The sequence below is a fragment of the Pleurodeles waltl genome, chromosome 2_1 (assembly GCF_031143425.1).
Source record: "Pleurodeles waltl isolate 20211129_DDA chromosome 2_1, aPleWal1.hap1.20221129, whole genome shotgun sequence".
NCBI lineage: Eukaryota > Metazoa > Chordata > Amphibia > Caudata > Salamandridae > Pleurodeles > Pleurodeles waltl.
In genome coordinates this window covers 353126553-353146801 of record NC_090438.1, presented here as the reverse complement: position 1 = coordinate 353146801, position 20249 = coordinate 353126553, and positions in this window count along the sequence as shown.

The window sequence follows — 20249 nt, the reverse complement described above, 5'->3', positions numbered from 1 at the left end:
CATCTGTCTCTGGGTGGAAAGCAGTGGATAAGGCCACATCTATTTTCAGTTTTTCACATAATTTTTTCCAAAATCTGGAGTTGAACTGGCTCCCTCGGTCTGACACCACTTTGCTTGGCAAACCATGTAAACGCACAATTTCCCTTATAAAAATATCGGCAAATTCTGCCGCCGTGGGTAATTTCCGTAATGGTACAAAATGTGCCATTTTAGATAAAAAATCCACTATAACCAACACTGTTGTGAAGGATTTTACAGGTGGTAAACCTACAATAAAGTCTACGCTCACAGTGTGCCAAGGTTGTTTGGGTGTTGGCATTGGTATTAACAAGCCGTCAGGAGCCTTATGAGAAGATTTATGTCTTGCACAAATTGGACAGGTAGTGACAAATTGCTTAATGTCCTTTCTTATAGTGTCCCACCAAAAGTGTTTTTGCACATTTTCCAGGGTTTTTACCCAACCAGGATGACCTGCCAACGGTGAGGCGTGATGCCAAATTATCACCTGTGTTTGTAATTCAGAGGTGGGCACTAACAGCATGTTGTCGTGATACAATAAACCTCGTTGTATTGTGTTATGGGAATCCTTTAACCAATCCTGAGGTGCTATTTGCATGTGTGCATTATATAGATCTGTGATGAAATCCTTCTGTTGTACTGGTGCCAACAACTTTTGGGGAGGAATAATGGGTTCTCCTATTTTATCTTGTTTCATGTCTGAGGTATGTCCGTATGTAGATAACACATCAGATTGAATTTGTTGTGCACCTGGTCTATAGGTTATAACAAAGTCAAATGTGCTAAAAAAATGTAACCAGCGCATCTGACGTGGTGTTAGTGCTTTAAGTGATCCAAAAAACTGTAGGTTCTTATGGTCAGAAAAGATTGTAACTGGGTACTTGGCTCCCATTAAATGGTGCCTCCATTCTGAAAAGGCTACTTTGATAGCTAGTAGTTCCCTTTCAGCCACAGTGTAATTTTGTTCAGCTGGTAATAAGGCTATAGGATGTAACTGGCCATCTACTGCATCTCGTTGAGAGAGAACTCCTCCTAAAGCTACTTGTGAAGCATCCGCTTCAACAAAAAAGGGCAAGTCAGGATCAGGATGTTTCAGAATTGGGGCTGAAGTGAACTTTTGTTTTAGGAGTTGAAAGGCGTGTGCCGCCTCATCATTCCAAATAAATCGTTGCCCTTTCCGCAACAAGGTAGTTATTGGGGCTGCAATGTCTGCAAAATGTGCAATAAACCTCCTATAAAAATTGGCGAAACCCAGAAATTTCGGAATATCTTTTACAGAGGATGGTTCTGGCCAATCAGCAATAGCACTGATTTTCTTTACATCCATAGTTATTCCTTGAGGTGACAGGCAGTATCCTAAAAAGTCCACCTTGTTGACATTAAAAGTACACTTTTCTAACTTAGCAAAAAGATGATTTTCTTTTAACTTTGATAATACTGCACGAACATGTTGGGTATGTTCTTCTGAGTTCTTAGAGTAAATGAGGATGTCGTCTATGTATACTATGACACAAACGTCCAGGAATTCGTGTAGGACCTCATTTATAAAGAACTGAAAGGCCGCAGGGGCATTACATAACCCAAAGGGCATTACTGTGTACTCAAATAAACCAAACTTTGTCTTGAAAGCTGTCTTCCACTCATCCCCCTCTTTTACTCGGACCAGGTGGTAAGCTCCCCGCAGATCTAGTTTAGTGTATACAGTAGAATGTCTTAATTGATCCAACAACACAGGTATTAGAGGAAGAGGATATTTATTCTTTATTGTAGCCTTATTTAGTCCTCTATAATCGATACACGTGCGCAGGGATTTATCCGGCTTCGGGATAAAAAAGAGTGGAGATGACACTGGAGATGTGGAATGACGGATGAACCCAGACTGTAGTAGGTCATCTAGGTAGGTTCTTAAGTATTTGGTTTCTTCGTCAGTCAAAGCATATACTCTGTTATTAGGTAAAGGGGCCCCTGGGATAAGATCTATAAGGCAGTCATAAGACCGATGTGGGGGCAGCACACTAGCCTTTACTGGATCAAAGACGTCTTTAAAGTCAGAATATTCAGGAGGGAGACTTGGTTCATCTTGTGTAACACTAGCACAGTGTAATACTGTGCTCTGTTCTGTACCTGCTTCTTGATAGCAATTGGTTCTACAGAAAGAGGAATCCAAAGTAACAGTTCTATTCACCCAATCAATTTTTGGGTTATGAGTTGTTAACCAGGGTACCCCGAGAATCAAACCAAAATTAGGAGTATCTATCAGATCAAAGCTAATCACCTCTGTGTGCCCGTTCTGACAGACCATAACAAGTGGACTTGTTTGTTTTGTGATTAATCCAGAGGTCAATTCTGACCCATCCACTGCACATACTGCTTCTGGACAAGGCTTTAGGCACATAGGAAGTCCTAAGATTTCAGCTAACTTATTATCCACAAAATTTCCTGTCGCGCCTGAGTCCAGTAGGACAGGAAGAGAATGCCTCACTTGGGTAGTAACAATTAAAACGACCTGAATTATGAAATGTCTAGGTATGTGCCGTACCCTGAAGGCTGCAGCATTAGAGGTTTGATTAAGATGTTTTCTCGAACAAGTAACCTCTCCCCTTGTCGAGCTTAATCGTTTCCCGATTCAGTTGAGGAGGTGGAGGAAACAGCACCCTTTCGTGGAGTTTTAGGCTTTACTGGACATTCTCTGGCAAAGTGACCTGCCCTGCCACAATATAAACATAATTGAAATGTTCTCCTTCTTTCTTTTTCCTCTGATGTGAGTGGACCTCTGAGTGTCCCTATTTGCATAGGCTCTGGTTCAGGGAGTTTATTATCTGTGTCTTTCTTCTCGTGTCTAATAAAAGTTAACCGTGATTCCAGTTTGTATTTATCTCTCTTTCTTTCTCCTAGTCTATGTTCTAATTTCACAACAAATCTACAAAGTCTGAATAGTCTTTTGGCAAATCAATGATATGAGCCAGCGCGTCTTTTAACTCGTCTCTCAAACCTTTATAAAAAAGGGAGACACGCTTTTCTTCTGGCCACTGTGTCTCGGTGAGTAAATGATTAAAACTAGTGAGATAGGTCAATAAATCCTTGTTACCTTGTTTAAGATTTAAAAGCTCATTATCACTTGCCTGCATGAAAGTGTGTTTTGCAAAAAGGCTGGTCATGGTACGTTTAAATTGATTCCAATTATGGAGGATGGGATCATCTCTATCCACGAAAGGAATTGACCAATTGGCTGCTGTGCCACCCAAATAAGACAAGACGAATGCCACTTTTGTATCATCAGTAGGGAACTGTTGTGGCTTACAAATGAAGTGTAATTGACATTGATTGATAAAAACATGGAATTTGTTACTATCTCCATGAAAACGTTCAGGTGCTGCTAAGGGCACAACATTAGGAACATTAACAGTAACCTCAACTGGGGAAGGCAAAGTTGTATGTTTTGATGGCGCCCCTGTCTCTGAGGAGGTTTTAAACAAAGGCGTAGAAGCTGTGTTCCACTGAGATCCCCTACATTTATACCTGCTTAAATCCTGTTTTAAAGAGGTATTCTCCATCTTTAATCTCTCTATTTCCTCTTGCATATGTTGCAAGATGCCAGACACTGATTCATTATGAGCCAAGTCCTCATTTAGGGCCTGCGCCATATCCGTGACGTCAATGCCCTCTATTTCTTCCCCGGTATTCATCGTCCACCAGAACTGAAATTATTTTTTAAGGCTTGTGCTTCTGTCAAAGCCCAGCTCACCTGAGTTCTTGTTCAGTTCTGATGGAGGTTGAAGACAATCCGACCCCACCCTGAAACTGCTTGTTCCAGCACACTAGTTTTTAAAACAGTGCACTAAGAACAGAAGCTCAAGGGAAGGGGGGAAGTGGATAAAATAAAAAAAAGAGAGACAACACCGTTCCTGCGTTTCCACTGTTGAAGTGCTGCACAAATCTGCGGCCCTTTCTGACTTCTGTAGAAACTGGTGCCTAATGAAACATAAACAAAGAACAGATAAGTGCAACCTATTACTAAATGGGTTCCTGACTATCCCTTTATTTATTGGAAATTCTCTTCTAAAAGTACCTCTTGGATCCTGGTCTCTAGTTTCCAGGTTTGGAATGTGTTACTGCTCTGGGATGTGTTTTCTATTACTGTTAAGCTTCTAAAAAATTAAACAAATACCGTTATCAGAATTACCAATATCAAACATTCATCATAATATAATTAAAGCCTAAATTCCCAATAGCAGACTCACTTTTCGCATATTTCCAGAATCTTTTATAAAACAAATACTGTACTTTTACATCAAAATACAGCATGTAATTTGTGCAAGTCCTTGATTTACTGTTTTCCTTGCTGTCAATGGTTTCCACTGTTCGATTCCCAAAAGTTCCATGAAAAAAAACAATGTCCGCTTCACAAAGTCCTGCAAAATAATCCTGCAACAAAGAGCCTGAATCACAATGCTCGTGGAAGGCACTTCGCCTCAAACTGTCTATACACGAATCCAGAAATTGCCGTCAAAGCTCCCTCATGTAATAAAAAGTTTTGCACTTACTTGTTGCTGGCAAGAGATACTGATCAGTCTAACCTTGTCTTCTTTCTCTTTTGCAGGTTACTCGTAGGAGAGAGGCAGAGGCAAGGAGGAACCGGAAACCGGAAGAAGGAAGAGCCAGCAGCTGCGCCAATTGAAGTCAAAGAAAGTCTGTAAAGAGCAGGAGTGCCAGCGCCGAGGGATCTGTTCTCAGGTAAGCGGGAGGTAGACGAGCACAAGCACTGGGTGGGGCTCGGGGGATGCCTTTTATAGACAGGGCTGGGTGTGGTTCGAAGAGCTGGGTGTGGTTTGAAGGGCTGGGTGTGGTCCTCACATGCTGCACATGTTCTTGGAAGGTGTGCAGAGCCGGGTGTGGTTTGAAGAGCTGGGTGTGGTCCTCACATGCTGCACATGTTCTTGAAAGGTGTGCAGAGTTTCAGTTATTATGCAAATGAGTTGGATTAACACATGGCCTAGGGAGGAGTGTTTTAAAGAAGCCTTGGTAAAAGCAAGGCCCAATGTGTAAACAAAACAGCACATTAAACAACATACACAGAAGCCTAGGGGGGGGGGAAGGTTAGATAACAAGAAAGGCTTTGAATAGTAAGTTTAAAAGGGAGCTATTACAGAACCCACTAGTGCAGTGAGAGGGGACATGCTCTTTGCTGTGTACAAACCCTAACAGTCCCGCCGTGGCGGTCGGAGTGTTAAAGTGGCGGTCTGTGTTGGCAGTTTCCGCCAGGGTCAGAATTCCCTTTTTTTGACCGCCTGCCTGTTGGCGGGTTGGCCGCCGCTTTAACACCGACCGCCAGGGTTGGAATGACCCCCATAGTAAGGGCAAGGGTCGGCGGATGATCAGTAGTGGATGGTGCTCATGGTCTTGGTGGTGTCCTCGTCGTTGGTTTGGGTCCAGGTGCTCAGGTGGTTGGTGTGGCTGGCTGCGCTGGGGTTGGAGGTGGACGCAGTGGTCGTGGCGATCAGGGAGGTGAAGCTGCCATGGATGTCTGTGGTGAAAAAAGTCAGCGAGGGAGTCGCAGAGGTCTTGCGATGGGGGGTTGATGGAGCAAGACTTGGGGTTGGCAAGTTCTTTGATGATGCTGAACAGCTCTTTGCTGTTGTGTGTGTTGTTGTCAAAGTCATCCTATCCCCAGAGTACACCCACGAAGTCCTACAACTCTGCCGTTCCTACTCAGATTCGAAACAAACACTTAGGGTGATGGGTGTACAGTAATGTCTCCTGCTTCCAGCTAAACTCCATGTTATCATCAACAATAAATCCCACTTATTTGAAACACCTGAAATGGCATGGACATAGCTCACAGAGGAGCGCCCTTTTCACTCACCCCAATCAGGATCCTCACATGACCCTTCCCTGACAGACAGAGGCCGTCCTAATTACAGGCCCTGACTCCAGCATAGGCGGATTCATTCAAAGAAAAACTCACAGCGCTTGAGATCCATCTCGTCATTGCTTCTGGCTAGTTGTTGAGGAAGCAAATGGAGGGGAGCTCTCCAACTCTGCCCAGGGGCCTCTGAGGGAGGGGGCTTCTCCAGGATGGCCAGGGAAACTTAGGCGGTCATTCTGACCGTGGCGGGCACCGCCCGCCATGCGGTCACCGCCAAATGGCCGCTCCGCGGTCAGGAGACCGTGAATGCCATTCTGGCTTTCCCGCTGGGCCGGCGGGCGACCGCCAAAAGGGCGCCCGCCGGCCCAGCAGGAAAGCCCCTGCAACATAGAAGCCGGCTCCGAATGGAGCCGGCGGTGTTGCAGGGGTGCGACGGGTGCAGTAGCACCCGTCGCGATTTTCACTGTCTGCAAAGCAGACAGTGAAAATCTTCATGGGGCCCTGTTAGGGGGCCCCTGCACTGCCCATGCCAGTGGCATGGGCAGTGCAGGGGCCCCCAGGGGCCCCACGACACCCGTTCCCGCCATCCTGTTCCTGGCGGTAAGAACCGCCAGAAACAGGGTGGCGGGAAGGGGGTCGGAATCCCCATGGCGGCACTGCAAGCAGCGCCGCCATGGAGGATTCCCTGGGCCAGGGGAAAACCGGCGGGAAACCGCTGGTTCCCCTTTTCTTACCGCGGCTTTACCGCCGCGGTCAGAATGGCCCTGGAAGCACCGCCAGCCTGTTGGCGGTGCTTCCGTGGTCCCCGGCCCTGGCGGTCATGGACCGCCAGGGTCGGAATGACCCCCTTAGTGTCAGATCTCTCCCGCTGTCCTGTGCTGTGATGTGCCTCTCAGGCTCCAAACCTGCGCTCATACTGGGGCACATGCTTGAACATGTACTTCTTCTGACTTCTTTGCCACAATTTAGCCCGCTATAAGGAGGGGTCCTCCATGAACCAATATTTCTACTTTTCGTTCTTTGGTTAGAATTGATTATGTGGGTGACATGTGCTTCTTGGGGAAGTATGGGATGGGGTGGAAGTTGGGGAGATTTGAGATCACTGGGGTTTTGTGTTCTAACATTGTCAATTTAGACATGTTTTTCTGTTCTGACAAATGTTCTATTTCAGACTTCTGGTGCGGCAGACACGACAAGCCTTCTTTGTCCTCACTCCAACATTCCCAGATTCCTCCTGTTTGGCACAGGCCGGGGGCTACTTCTAGGGAAATGTGGACTTTCCCATTGATATGGCTCTATGTCCCCACTGACCCCCATGACTACACATACCAAGTTCCTGTCCTGGAACTTTAATGGGCTCCTAGACAGGATAAAGCATACAGCAGTGCTAACATATGCCCAACGGCATCAAACTGATGTCATGCTACTCCAGGAGACCTATCTGCTGGGTGACAATTGTCCCTTCCTGGCACATAAGGGGTACAATAGGATATATCACTCAGCCTTCAGCAAGGCTCCAGGAGGGTATGCATTCTCCTGCACCATTACTTTCCTCTGACAGTCAACCAAGTAGTGAAGGACAGATATGGTTGATTCCTGGCCCTCAGTGGCACGATTGAGGAGTGCATGCTCACCCTTCTAAGCATCTATGCTCCTCCGGCAGCTCTATGCTCCCTCCTGAGTGACCTTTCCAAAGTTATCCTAGACCTTCCGCAAGGCACAACAATAATAGGAGGTGACTTTAATGTGGTCCCTGACCCAGACCTGGAGAATTCGGCCCAACATCTACATCCCAGAACACCACAATTCAATTCCTCTCTGACTGGCTCACCTCTCTAGGGCTCTACGACATCTAGCGAGCTTGGCATCCAGGGCATCAGCAGTTCACCCACACATCAGCAGCACACCACACACAATCACGTATTGACCTTCTTTGCATGCCCGTCCCAGACTGTTGAAACATTATCTCTGTGAAGATTCTACCAAGAGGCATCTCTGATCAGGCACCCATGGCTCTCTGTATTGGCCATCCCCACGTGGGAGTGCAACCCATTTGGCGATTAAATGCATGGCATGTATAGAACAAGGACTTTGTTCAGTCTGGTGCTTTGCAGGATTAGCAGAAAAATTCTGACGCTGTTCCTGCAAAGCACCCAGAGGCCCATTGTAACCAATGGAAGCCTCCTTTTAACGCCTGCTCTGAGCAGGCATTAAAAGTGCCAAGAAAAATGGCGCAAGGAAATATCTTAGATTTCCTTCTGCCATTTTTTGGCCCCCTTAATGGGGGAATGCCCTCTTTGCATACATTATGCCTGGCACCTACATAATGTAGCACAAAGGGTTACAAAGTGGTGCAATGCATGCATTGCACCACTTTGTAAATATGGTGTGGGGTTTTTGGCCTTCCACGCCACATTAGCATAACAAAAATGACACTAATGTGTCATTGGAATGGCTTTAGGGGCTCTTAAATATGCCCCTAGGCACGCTCCCGGGAGCAGGCCAAATTACAGAATATTACCCTACTCAAAGCTCAAGAGCTGTGTTGAGAGAACACTTTGGCTCTTACTCCTGGGGCAGCGACCACTCGTCAGCTCTCACTGGTAAGGGAGGAAATACGACTTCAAATCATGGTGGCTGCCAAGCTTCTGTGGTGGGCCTCCACGGCACAAGTCTATGGCTGGGGTGATAAAATGGAAAACTGCTTTTCTGGATAATCTCCCATCATCACGCCTCTAGAATTATCTCAAAAATTGCCACTGAGGAAGGCGTGACCCTGCCCACGCTTTCAGACATGGCAAATTCTTTCACTCACTATTACCAAACACTGTATGCTCCCTCTCAAATAGTTGGAACAGATTACTCAGCTCAATTCCTTTGTGAAGTGCTTCTTCCCCGACTATCCACCACTGAGACCCAGATGCTGGATGAACCTATCATGCTCACCAAAGTACCATCAGTGATCTATACCTTGGTTGCTGGAAAGACCCCAGGCCTGGATGGCTTTCTGACTGAATATCACATTACGCTCCAGGAGATATTACTCCCACACCTTCTGGCTCTATATGGTGGAGGTGGATCGAATGGGAGCCGTCCCATCTGATATGGATATGGCTGCTATAGTAGTCATTACTGAAACTCATCCTCATTCCCGATTTGGTTCAGATTACAGACCATTGTCCCTTATAAATAAAGACATTAAGGGGGTCATTCCAACCCTGGCGGTCGGTGTTAAAGCGGCGGCCAACCCGCCAACAGACGGGCGGTAAAAAAAATGGAATTCTGACCCTGGCGGAAACCGCCAACAGAGACCGCCACTTTAACACTCCGACCGCCACGGCGGGACAGACAAACAGTGCGGCGGTCACCGCCAACAGACAGGCGGCCGGAAATGTACCGCCCACCCTATCACAACCCACCAATCTGCCACCTTTTCCGGGGCGGTAGCCCCGCCGATAAAAACACGGCGGAAACAGACATTTCAAATGGAAAACGCTCACCTCTACACACTCCACGAGGAATCTGGACAGCATGGAACCCGAACTACACATACTGCCAGCTATTGTATTCCTGCTCCTCTACCAGGAGCACGAACGCCGGCGCAGAAGACTACGGTGAGTACTGCACCTACGACACAGGGGAGGGGGGAGGAGAAAAGATTACGGGCACACACATACGCGACACACCCACCCTCACCCTCACCCACCACTACACACACATCAATGCATAGCAACAACTCAGAGTGACACCCCCAAACCCCCCGGAAGAATGCAAATACAAAAGGAAATGATGATGAAATTTGAATTATATTGTACGGCTGAGTAAAAAAAAATATAAAACATCTATAACTATAGATATATATATATAAAAAGTCAAGTCCGAATTGTGTAACAGCCATAGTTCGTGGGCCACTGGGCCAAAACACATGGGCAAAGCCCACACAGGATACCCGACTCCAATCGGAGAGAACACTGCAGGGGCATCAGATAGGAAAACTACAGGCACCTCAGGGGGAAGGGAAGGGGGTGCACCTCAGCCAGATGAGTCCACGACGCCAGATCCACGAGGGGCCTCCATGGCCACTGTGCCATCCTGGGGAGTGCAAAGCCACAGTCTCTCAAGTCCAGACAGTGGGTGGCATGCCCACTGTGCAATCCTGGGGAGTGCAAAGCCACAGTCTCTCAAGTCTCTACAGTGGGTGGATTGCCCACTGTACCATCCTGGGGAGTGCAAAGCCACAGTCTCTCAAGTCTCTACAGTGGGTGGCCTGCCCACTGTGCAATCCTGGGGAGTGCAAAGCCACAGTCTCTCAAGTCTCTACAGTGGATGGATTGCCCACTGTACCATCCTGGGGAGTGCAAAGCCACAGTCTCTCAAGTCTATACAGTGGGTGGGTTGCCCACTGTACCATCCTGGGGAGTGCAAAGCCACAGTCTCTCAAGTCCATACAGTGGGTGGGTTGCCCACTGTGCCATCCTGGGGAGTGCAAAGCCACAGTCTCACAAGTGGATTACAGACTCCACTGGTTCTGGAGGAGGCATGGTGCCCAGAGTGCTTCGTGCAGCCCTGCCCGACATGGATGCGGGCCTGCCCCTTCTGCCAATGGGCCAGCGGTGCTTGAGACTCCAGTGCCCAGCGGAGCGGTGCTTGCGACGGCGGTGCCCAGTGGAGCGGTGCTTGAGATGAAGGGCCCAGCGGAGCGGTGCTTGAGACGGTGGTGCCCAGCGGAGCGGTGCTTGAGACGGCAGTGCCCAGCGGAGCGGTGCATGAGATGAAGGGCCCAGCGGAGCGGTGCTTGAGACGGAGGTGCCCAGCGGAGCGGTGCTTGAGACGGCGGGGCCCAGCGGAGCGGTGCTTGAGATGAAGGGCCCAGCGGAGCGGTGCTTGAGACGGCGGTGCCCAGCGGAGCTGTGCTTGAGATGAAGGGCCCAGCGGAGCGGTGCTTGAGACGGCGGTGCCCAGCGGAGCGGTGCTTGAGATGAAGGGCCCAGCGGAGCGGTGCTTGAGATGAAGGGCCCAGCGGAGCGGTGCTTGAGATGAAGGGCCCAGCGGAGCGGTGCTTGAGACGGCGGTGCCCAGCGGAGCGGTGCTTGAGACGGCGGTGCCCAGCGGAGCGGTGCTTGAGATGAAGGGCCATGTTCAGCGGTGCTTGACTTGAAGGGCCATGTTCAGCGGTTCTTCACTTGAAGGGCCCTGTTCAGCGGTGCTTGCCTTGAAGGGCCATGTTCAGCGGTTCTTGACTTGAAGGGCCCTGTTCAGCGGTGCTTGCCTTGAAGGGCCATGTTCAGCGGTTCTTGACTTGAAGGGCCCTGTTCAGCGGTTCTTGACTTGAAGGGCCCTGTTCAGCGGTGCTTGCCTTGAAGGGCCATGTTCAGCGGTTCTTCACTTGAATGGCCCTGTTCAGCGGTTCTTCACTTGAAAAGGCCATGTTCAGCGGTTCTTGACTTGAAGGGCCCTGTTCAGCGGTGCTTGCCTTGAAGGGCCATGTTCAGCGGTGCTTGCCTTGAAGGGCCATGTTCAGCGGTTCTTCACTTGAAGGGCCCTGTTCAGCGGTTCTTGACTTGAAGGGCCCTGTTCAGCGGTGCTTGCCTTGAAGGGCCATGTTCAGCGGTTCTTCACTTGAAGGGCCCTGTTCAGCGGTTCTTCACTTGAAGGGCCCTGTTCAGCGGTGCTTGCCTTGAAGGGCCATGTTCAGCGGTTCTTGACTTGAAGGGCCCTGTTCAGCGGTGCTTGACTTGAAGGGCCCTGTTCAGCGGTGCTTGACATGAGTGTCCAGGTCACCAGATCCGGCCATGCCATGGATTTCACTCGCCACCTGACATGTGGCTGGCTGGCCCTTCGTGCCCATCTGTCTTTTTGCTTGCGGGGCCCTCCTGTGCTGCCGTACTGAGCCTGTGGGTGTCCTCCTGCACACCTGGAATGGGGCTGGTGGGGCCCTCCTGGGCAGCTGGCCTGCTGCCGGACTTGTCGGGCGTGCTGCCCTTGCCACCCTTCCCTGCTCGTCTGTGGCCCTTTCTTCCCTTTGGCGGTGTGCCAGGTGGCACCCCACTTCCTGACGGTGCCAGGGTAGTGATTTGGGAGCCTGCTGTCTTTGGTTTCTCGCGCCGGGCACTGGCTTTCTTTGCTTTTTTTTCAGGGGGTGGGCTGGCCGTCTCTTTGCTCCTAGCCGAACCAGCTGGCCTTGAAGGTGGGGGACTCCAAAATCCTTGGACTATTGTCTTTGTAGGTCCAGGTTTTGTGGTGGCTGAGGTGCTGATTGGAGTCTTATGAGATGGACGGGGTGGGTGAGTTGTTGGAAAGAGGTCAAGTTTGGAAAGGAAAAGCAATTTAGTAAGAGAGGGACGGGTAGGTGTAGTGGGTATGGGAGTGGAGGAAGAGGAAGAGGATGTGGTTGTAGGAGAGCGAAGTCTGGTGTCTTTGGGTGCAGGTGCTGGTGCTGGAGGCTGTCGTGAGGTGGATGGCTGTTGGGTGGGTGGCTGCCTGCGTTTGTGTGGTTTGGAAGAGGGGGTGACAGACACACTGGGAGAGGACACAGGGGACGTGTAAATGGTAGTGGGGGTGGTGACTGCACGTGTGCGGAGTGTTCTGGTGGGTGTGCTGGTGATGGACGTAGTGGCTGAAGATGTTGTGCATGCAAGTGTGAGTGGAGACGTCACAGGGAGGGAGGAGGGAGACGAGGAGGAGGGGGACACAGAGGAGGCAGTGGCTGTTGGTATGTCTGCATGTGGATGTTGCTTGGGTGAATGCTTGTGTGATGTGTTGTGCTTATGTCTGGATGAGCTTCCCTTGGGTGTTGAGGTGTGTGCAGGCTGGTCTGTAGGTGTGTCTGGGATAGGCAGAGGTACAGGGGAGTGGGACTGGGTGGAGGAAGTTGGAGGAGGGAGGCAGGAGACAGGGACAATGGCTGCCGTCAGTGCTGAGGCCAGAGCGTTGAATGATCGCTGATGGGCAGCCTGACCCGAATGAATGCCCTCCAGGTATGCATTACTCCGGTGCACCTCCCTTTCTACACCCTGGATGGCATTCAAAAGGGTAGACTGCCCAACTATGATGGTCCTCAGGAGGTCAATGACCTCCTCACTGAGGGCAGCAGGGGTAACTGGGGCATGGCCCGAGGTGCCTGGGGCGAAGGAGATGCCCACCTTCCTTGGTGAGCGGGCACGGGGCGAACGCTGAAGGGCTGCTGGGAGGGTGGGGCTGGTGCGCTGGGTGGCGGCTGTACCTGTTGTTGCGGGGGCACGGATGTTGCCGCCACCACAAGGGAGCTCCCTTCCGAGGACGAGTCTGTGTCGCTGGTGTCACCACGTGTCCCCGCTGTGGAGCTCCCCTCGCCCTCCGTCTCACTGGTGAAATCCGAGTCAGTTGCATGGCCCTCCATGGCCATGTGAGATGCAGCTCCCTCGTGCTCCGATGCCACTTCTCCTCCGCCTGATGATGCTAATGCACACATGAACAGGAAGACCACCAAAAAAGGGGGGGGGGAGAAATAAAGACATGTTGAGTTCATGCATTGGCGACACCGTTGGCAGAGAGGACAGACACAGAAGCCCCCTGCACTACGCCGCGCACTTGGGGTACACTACTCAATCAGTGGGACCTGGCCTACAACCCTATGGACGACAACTCCACACATAGGTGACACAGGGCCATGAATAGCTGTACTAGGCAGCCTACAGAGGTGGGGGGCGAGGGCACTGGGCCATGCCTAACTGAGGGGCCTAGCCTACAGAAATCGCCCTGGCCTAGGGAGACCCACAGCCCTCCTCCTCCACCCAGACACCTCCAATGTGCGCAAAATCAGCAGAATGCATTTGTACTCACCCCCTTGTGTCTGCTGTGATGTCCTCACGCGCCCATCCAAATCGGGGTAGGCCACCGCCAGGATCCGGGACATCAGGGGGGTCAATTGGCGACTGGCACCCCTCCTACATTGGGAGGCCATCCCCAGCAGAGCATCCGTGGTCTTCCTGCTCCCGCGGCGGATGTCCTCCCACCTCTTCCGGCAGTGGGTGCCCCGTCTGTTGTGGACCCCCAGGGTCCGGACGTCCTTGGCGATGGCACGCCAAATGTCGATTTTCTGATGGGCGCTGACCTATGTGACATGTACAAGGGTAGAAAAAGAATCCTCACCTTCTGCATGCTCGATGTGAGTGGCCCCCCATCCCCACCCTTGCCATGTGGCACATGCTCTCATCTGTCGTTTGATGCATGCCTCATTCGCTCCCCTTCGCACCATCTTTCATTCACCCCACTCAACCCAGGCATTGCCCCAAAGCATGGTCCCAGTGTACTTACCTGTTGGTCTGGAGGACCGTAGAGTAGCGCATACTGGGGTGGACCCCATCCACGAGTTTCTCCAATTCTTCAGAAGTGAAGGGAGGGGCCCTTTCCCCAGTCGCAGCAGCCATTGTCTCTTCCAGACCGAGGTCACAGCAGCACTTGCAGTATAGGTCCTCTCCTGTGGATGATCAGGTATCGAGTGATAAAGCAGATAGAAAATGGCGGTCACGCCCGCGGCGGTGCGTACCGCGGCGGTGCGTACCGCGACCACCGGCGCACATCGTCATTGGCTCCTGAAACCCATAGGGTTTCATGTTAACCAATGCGGCTTTGCGCCGCGGTCTTCGACCGCCTACCGCCACGGTGTGCCACACCAGCGCATTGACCTCACATCCCATTGTCACACTTCACAGGTCAGGCAGCCGCCATTTCAAGGTCCCACATGTCTTAAATTCTACTGCGTCACACATACCTAGGCCTTGCATCAACACTCATACAAGCCATTCAATGCATTGAGAATCTTGTTGTGTGTAAGCTGTGGGAACGTACCAGTGGGTTGATTGACTCTGTGCTCCATGTTGTCCTTCCTAGGCACCGTCCTCTGGGACATGCGAGGAGATGGAGGAATCTTCCTGTGTACAGACCGCTGGTGGACCTGTCGACAATGGAGGAACGACATGTCATACTGACATACAGGCTTGACCGAGCCACTATACGGGAACTATGTACCCAGTTGGAGCCCGACCTGATGTCACCCATCCGCCAACCCACAGGGATCCCCCCTCTAGTGCAGGTGCTGTCAGTGCTCCATTTCTTTGCAAGTGGGTCATTTCAAACAACGGTGGCCATAGCATCAGGGATGTCCCAGCCTATGTTTTCCAAGGTGTTGTCCAGAGTGTTGTCAGCCCTGCTCAGACACATGCGGAGCTACATAGTTTTCCCTGAGGTGGGGGATTTGCCTACCGTGAAGGGTGATTTCTGTGCCCTTGGACATATCCACAACATCATTGGTGCCATTGATGGGACACATGTTGCTTTGGTCCCCCCCAGCAGGAGTGAACAGGTGTACAGGAACAGGAAGAGTTATTATTCCATGAATATCCAGGTGGTCTGTTTGGCTGACCAATACATCTCCCATGTGAATGCCAAGTTCCCTGGCTCAGTGCATGACGCCTACATCCTGCGGAATAGCAGCATCCCTTATGTGATGGGTCAACTCCAGAGGCACCGGGTGTGGCTATTAGGGGACTCTGGTTACCCCAACCTTTCCTGGCTATTGACCCCAGTGAGGAATCCCAGGACCAGGGCAGAGGAACGGTACAATGAGGCCCATGGGAGAACTAGGAGGGTGATCGAGCGAACCTTTGGCCTCCTGAAGGCCAGGTTTAGGTGCCTGCATATGACAGGTGGATCCCTAATGTACTCACCAAAGAAGGTGTGCCAGATCATCGTGGCCTGCTGTATGCTTCACAACCTGGCATTGCGACGCCAGGTGCCTTTTCTGCAGGAGGATGGTCCAGATGGTGGAGTTGTAGCAGCTGTGGAGCCTGTGGAGAGTGAAGAGGAGGAAGCCGAAGAGGACGACATAGAGAACAGGAACACAGTAATACAGCAGTATTTTCAGTGACCCACAGGTAAGAGTCCAACCCGTCATTTTACATATACTTCAACACTCGTATCTCTCTACTGTCTGACTTTTTCCTCCAGTGTATGGTAACTGTGTTGTGACTTTCCCTTCCGTTTACAGAGATGTGGGCCCCACTGCGTGACATCTGCTTTGTTTCCCCATGGACTACAGCTGTGTGACAGCGGTTTGTTGGCATCACAATGTGAATTGACATTTTTGCACGGTCATGTCTAATACATTTGTTCAAAATCACAGCCAGACTCCAGATTGTTTTGTGCAACAAGTGTGTTTATTCAAGTGCTCTAAATGGGATGGGTGGTTGCAAAACGGTGAGGGGTGATGGTGGAGGATTGTCCATGGCAGAGTCCAGACTATCAGTATCACAGGTGCATTGTCCAAATGCCTGTGGGAAGTGGAGCTGGGGCAGTTTAAGGATGGACAGGGTGACAATGTAGGACAGCGGGATGACTATCAGGGCGGTATCCTTTGCTGGCGGGGGTCTTGACATCTTACTCTGTCTTCTTCCTGGATCTCAGGGCCCGCTTGCGGGTGGTTCTCCTTCTGCAGGGGGTGGGGTTCTGGTGGCCTGTTGGTCTTGTGTTGGGGCCTCCTGTCCACTAGCGCCGGCGGAGGTGGTAGGCATTTCTTGGTCCATGCTAGTGTCAGGGGCCCTTTGTGGTGCCACAGTGTCCCGCAATGTGGTGATTAACTAATTCAGGGCCACTACGATGGTACCCATTGCGGTACTGATATTTCTCAGTTCCTCCCTGAACCCCATATACTGTTGCTCCTGCAGAAGTTGGATTTCCTGAAACCTGGCCAGGACTGTCGCCATCGTCTCCTGGGAGTGGTGGTATGCTCCCATGATGGAGGGGAGGGCCTCGTGGAGAGTGGGTTCCCTGGGCCTGTCCCCCCCCCTATCGCACAGCAGCCCTCCCAGTTCCCCTGTTTCCCTGGGCCTCTGTCCCCTGGACGTGTGCCCACTACCACTGCCCCCAGGTCCCTGTTGTTGTTGGGGTGGTGGGTTAACCTGGGTTCCCTGTAGTGGTGGACACACAGCTGATTGACGTGTCCTGGGGACAGAGGTATGGGCCCGCTGGGTGGGTGCTGTGATGGTGTTCCCAGAGGGGGGAAGGTCTGCTGTGGCCTGTGACTGCCTGAGGGGAACCGACTGTCCCGAGGTCCCCGATGGACCGGGCTGGTCATCTAGATCCAGGTCGACAGAGCTGCTGTCCTCACTGTGGACTTCTTCTGGGGGTGGAGTGGACATTTGTGGACCCTCCTGCGCGGTGACGTGGCGTTCGGGTCCTGCAGGGGTACAAAGGTATGATTATTGCTTCTGTGTGTGCCATAGTGTGCAATGGGTGGGTGGCCGTGTACCCCAGGGCTTGCATTCCTTTGTGGGGGCTGTTGTGACGGTGCTTTGGGGGGTGGGATGGGTATGTGCAGTGGGCATGCTTTGGTGATGGCTGTCCATGCTTTGTGGTCGGATGCAGGGCCAGGTTTTGGGATGGGTGGGTTGTGATGGTGAGACATTTGCTAGGAGTAGGTGTGATGGGGGTGGGGGTATGATTTGGCATGCTGGTGGGGTGGGGGGGATGAAGTAGTGAAGATGAGACTTACCAGAGTCCATTCCTCCAGCTACTCCTGCGAGGCTCTCAGGATGCAGGATGTTCAAGACTTGCTCCTCCCATGCTGTAAATTCTGGGGGAGGAGGTGGGGGTCCGCCGCCAGTCTTCTGCACCGCAATGTTGTGCCTGGATACCATGGAACGCACCTTCCCCCGTAGGTCGTTCCACCTCTTCCTGATGTCGTCCCTATTTCTTGGGTGCTGTCCCACAGTGTTGACCCTGTCCACTATTCTGCTCCATAGCTCCATCTTCCTGGCAATGGTGGTGTGCTGCACCTGTGTCCCGAACAGCTGGGGCTCTACTCGTACAATTTCCTCCACCATGACCCTTAGTTCATCATCTGAGAACCTGGGGTGTCTTTGAGGTGCCATGGGGTGGTGTGGGTGATGTATGGGGTTGTTTGTGTGGTGATTAGTGTGGTGATATGTGGTGGTGTGTGGTGTTTTGTGCATGGGAGATGTGTGGGTGATGGTGTTGTGTGCCTGTGGCTGCTAGTTTGTTGATGGTGGTGTCTCTCTATGGCTTTCGTTCGTGAATTGTTGTCGTAAGGGTTTGTGGGTGATGTGGGTGTGTGTTTTATATTGTATTGGGTGTGTGGGTGTGGTGTTTGTATGTGTCTCAGGTGTGTGTATTTTGAATTGTCCAAAGTGATAGTGTTTTGTACAGGTATGTGTATTTTGAGCGCGGCGGTGTGTACCGCCAATGGAATACCGCGATTGAAAGACCGCTGCGTGGATTCGTGGGTCGCAATGGCATGGGCGTATTTCTGTTGGTGTGACGGTGGAGGTTTGGTCATCGCCAGTTTATCGCTGCCCTTTGGTGTGGCAGACTTTTGCGGATGTCGGGATTTTGGCAGTTTGCCTGTTGTGGGTCAGAATGACCGTGGCGGTTAACCGCGACCGCGGCGGTGTTATGGCGGTCTTCTGTCTGGCGGTAAGCGACTTTTACCACTAGGGTTGGAATGACCCCCTAAGATTTATGCTACCATCTTGGCGGCCTGACTCAAATGAGTGTTCCACACCTAAATCCATCCTGACCAGTGTGGCTTCATGTCCACTCATGGAAGGAGGCACTGCATTTACTGACTCCATGTGGCCCTAGCTCATCACCATCAACTACCCTCTGACCTAGCGCTGCTGGTTATTGACTTTGAGAAGACGTTTGATACAGTAGATTGGGGGTACCTGAGTCTTTTATTGCGATGAGCAGGCATGGGACCAGTCTTCCATCAACTGTTTCAGGCTCAATACAAGAACACTACAGCCAGAGTCCAGATCAACAGCACTCTCTCATGATCATTCTCCATATGGCGAGGCACCTGACAATGTTGTCCTCTGTCTCCCCTCCCCTTTGATTTGGCGATTGTACTATTGACACAAGTGCTATGAGAGGATCCCTTGTTAAGTGGGTGAAGATGGGAGGGAGTGGGGGGAGCACGAGGACAGCCTAACCCTATATGCCAACAACATCCTCCTCTATTTAAGCTGGCTGGCTGTCATTGGTCACAGGTGTATTTACCTCCTTTGCTGCCTTGCAGCTGCCTCAGGTCTCCGCATGAACCCATCCAAATCAGTACTAATGCCCTTAGCCTTATCTGGAGACTGCTTTGATTGCAGAAGAAAATACCTCTTTGGCGCCTAAGCATCAAGTGCTTGGGGATCTGGGTGTCCCTTCTCCCAGACCTCACGTGGTACCTGAACCTTCAGCCACTGATGCAAAATGCAAACATGGACTTAACATGATGGTGAACCACCCCTTCGATATTTTAGGTTGCATAGCATTGTAAAAGATGATGATTTTACCACGCCTCCTCTATATGTCCCAAAACATCTCAACCCCACTGCCCCGTGCCTGGTTCTTAGCTTTAGATAAATCAGTATCAACATTTCTTTGGTGCAGAACCCGGCATCGCATAGCATTTCAGTACTGCCAACGAGGTACTTAGGATGGTGGGATGGGCATGTCCAACCCCCAATTATACTATCTGGCATCCCAACTTATCGTCATAAACAAGTGGTTTAATAGGGGATAGCCAGACCCGGCATATCGACTTGAACTCACCCTACTATTGTTTCTCTGCATTTTGGACCTCCTTTACAGCTACTCTCTTCCCAATAATATGGTCCAGGTGACAAAGATGGTCTTCCTGGCCTGCAGAGCGGTTTTGGGACACATGCAAAGGGCAACATTCTAACACAACTCACACCCCTCTGCCATGGTACATGGCTACATGAAACAACACATTTTCAAGGGTTTGACAAATGAGATATGCTGGATATATCCCATCTTGGAGATGCGTTGACTGGCTCATACATGCAGTTCTTTCACGACCTCCGCACAGATTACCACCTTTCACACAACCAATTCTAAAGATACCTGCAACTTCTCCATGTCCTCCATGTACATCTTACCCACTTAAACTCACTGCCAGAGTACAGCCCCTTTGAAGCTAAACTCAGGCTGGGGGACTTGGGGAAAGGTGGGGTGTCCCAGATATATAAGTCATTGGTCATTAATACTTCAGGAGACCTGACCATTATCAGGACTAGATGGGAACAATGGATGGGCCAGATAGAGGAAGCCTATTGGTGTGATGCTCTGATGGCCCCCAACGTTACTACAATGTCCTCCCGTCTGCGACTCATACAGCTATACTACCTCTATGGATCATATCTCTTGCCAGTTAGGCTACATCGTGCTGGACTCCAACCAAACCCTAATTGTCCAAGATGTGCAGCAACCGCTGATGACTTCTATCACATGACCTGGACTTGCCCCCAAATACAAAGGTACTGGTCAGCAATAACAAATTAACTTGCTGAGATCC